Genomic DNA, 3111 nt, shown 5'->3' on the forward strand with positions numbered 1-3111 from the left:
TACTCACCTTCGTGTTGTTCCAAACCCGTAAGACCTTCGTTCATCTTCGGAACACAATTTAAGATATTTTTGATGAAATCTGAGGGCTCTCTGACCCTCCCATAGACAGCAAGGTAACTACCACGTTCAAGGTCCAGAAAAGTACCAAGATGATCGACAAAGTAGTCCGTGTGACATCAGTGGTTCAACTGTAAAGTTACGAAGAATAACGACTTTATTCCACATTTTCGTCTCTACTGCGTCACTTGTGGATGTGTGTTAACGACAGTATCATGACGCGAGCGTGTGGTGGCACGTCCACAAGTGACGCAGTAGAGACGAAAATGTGGAATAAAGTCGTTATTTTTGTTTTCTTTGCGCAAAAAAGTATTCTCGTAGCTTCGTAACTTTACAGTTGAACCTCTGATGTCACACGGACTACTTTGTCGATCATCTTGGTACTTTTCTGGACCTTGAACGTGGTAGTTACCTTGCTGTCTGTGGGAGGGTCAGAGAGCCTCAGATTTCATCAAAAAATATCTTTAATTGTGTTCCGAAGATGAACGAAGGTCTTAGGGGTTTGGAATAGCACGAGGGTGAGTAATTATTGACAGAATTTTCATTTTTGGGTGAACTAACCCTTTAAGTCATCGTTTTCTTTTGTAGATAACAAAATAGCTTTTTTTTTCCAGTCTTGTGGTTGCAAGACAGACATTTAGCTCTTGATCAAAGGAATCAAAATGTTTTAAAGCAGGGCCAAGCAACGATCCTCATATTATTTAGAGGGACTAATGTAATTCAAGATTACATGGATGTGTAAATGAGATTCTTCCATGAAATCAGTAAATATCTATGAAACCATCTGATTTCAATGCTTTTATAATTTTGTCATGTGCTTCAAAGTTTTTAGAATTTCTTCAGAACGACCTTGTGAGAGGTTTTCTGCTTGATGTTCAGTCCCTGACATGCACGCACGTCAATGTGACGTCTGTTCGATATGACAGTTTTCATCTGGAACATGTCACATTTCGAGTGTTTGCACATCTGAACCACTTTTTTAAAACGTTCCCTGGCAGATGTTACTACAACATTAAACTGATTTATTTGTGAATTCGCTCGTGTTTCTCAGGTGCTTATACACAAATATGATAAATAGTCTCAAAGATGTCTTTCAGCATGTTAACTGGGGTTTTTGTCATTTCTGAACCAATGAACATTCAAACTCAAATTTTTAAAGCAGGCCATCATCTTAAAGAACTCAAATCTTCAGATGAATGATTCTAGATGTTCAAAATTGTAGTTATTAGTATTTACAATACCATTCAAAAGTTTGGGGTTGGTAAGATTTTTTTTTTTAATGTTTTTGTCTCTCTTATGCTCACCAAGTCAGCAAATATTTTCTAAAAACAATTTAAAATAACTGCTTTCTATTGTAATATATTTACTGTAATTTAATCCTGTGATGACTAAGCTAAGTTTTCATCAGCCATTACTCCAGCTGTCACATGATCCTTCAGAAATCATTTTAATATGTTGATTTGGTTCTTAAAAAACATTTTTTATATCCTAATACAATATATATCCTAATATACAATATCTTAATATAACATTTTAATATCCTAATACATTACCTGCTGAATAAAAGTAAACCAAAAAAAACAAAAAAACCCTAAACTTTTGAACAGTCGAAACTTGGCACTAAGCAAATTTTGCCCCCTATAGGACACATAAAAAATTGCAGTATAAAACCCCTTCCTCTTAAAGGGATATTTCACTCAAAAATGAAAATTACCCCATGATTTACTCACCCTCAAGCCATCCTAGGTGTATATGACATTCTTCTTTCAGACGAATACAATCAAGAGTTATATTAAAAAACATCCTGGCTCTTCCGAGCTTTATAATGGGAGTGGATGGTAGCCCAAAATTTGAAGTCCAAAAAATTGAACCAATCCATTATAAAAGAAGTCCACACGGCTCCGGGGGGTTAATAAAGGCCTTCTTCTAAAGGAAGAGAAATATCCATATTTACAACTTTATAAACCTTAATCTCTAGCTTCCGCTAACTGTCGTATGCGCGTTCACGAGAGTGGCGTCCAGCGGATGACGTAGCACGTAGGCAAATGGGGTGACGAACGTGGAAGCGCAGAGGAGAGAGCAAAACAAAACAAAACACCGGTCACAAATTTGTAGTACAAAACGAGGATTTGTAAAGAAAAATGTCGGAGGATTTCAATATAAACCAAGAGGACACTGGTTTTCCTTTGCTGTAAACAAAACTTGTTTCTTGCGAGACTAGCATATTCTCACTGGAGTTTACGCTACGCCTACGTCATCCATTGGACGCCACTCTCTCGTGAACGTGCGTACGACAGTTAGCGGAAGCTAGAGATTAAGGTTTATAAAGTTGTAAATATGGATATTATTCTTACACAAACGCATTGCGTCACTTCAGAAGGCCTTTATTAACCCCCCAGAGCCGTGTGGACTTCTTTTATAATGGATTGGTTCAATTTTTATTTAAATTATAATGGACTTCAAATTTTGGGCTACCATCCACTCCCATTATAAAACTTGGAAGAGCAACAGTGTTTTTTAATATAACTCAGATTGTATTTGCCTGAAAGAAGAATGTCATATACACCTAGGATGGCTTGAAGGTGAGTAAATCATGGGGTAATTTTTTTTGGGTGAACTATCCCTTTAAGAGATACGGTACAGTCATACCACATATTACACGGCATTTCACCACATAAATAATTATTGCGATTTAAGATGAAACTTTTAAAATCGTAACAGTTTGTTAGTTATCTTATAATCCATTACAGTGTACAAAAAAATCGTCGCAAAAATGGCAGCAGCTGCGTTTGTATGTTTTTCTTACACAAATGCATCGCTTCGCTTCGGGAGGCCTTTATTAGCCCCCCGGAGCCGTGTGGACTTCTTCTATAATGAATTGGTTCAATTTTTTGGACTTCAAATCTTAAATCGTTTTTAATCACATTAAAATGCAAACGCAGGAATCGTTAAGCAGAATCGAAATGCACGCGTCTTGGCGAATACCCGGTTCTTGGAAATTTGGAACCGGTTCTAAAATGGAACCGGTTTTCGATACCCAACCCTAGTCATATA

This window comes from Sinocyclocheilus anshuiensis, unplaced genomic scaffold, assembly GCF_001515605.1.
Source record: "Sinocyclocheilus anshuiensis isolate Anshui unplaced genomic scaffold, SAMN03320099.WGS_v1.1 scaffold1095, whole genome shotgun sequence".
Classification (NCBI taxonomy): Eukaryota; Metazoa; Chordata; class Actinopteri; order Cypriniformes; family Cyprinidae; genus Sinocyclocheilus; species Sinocyclocheilus anshuiensis.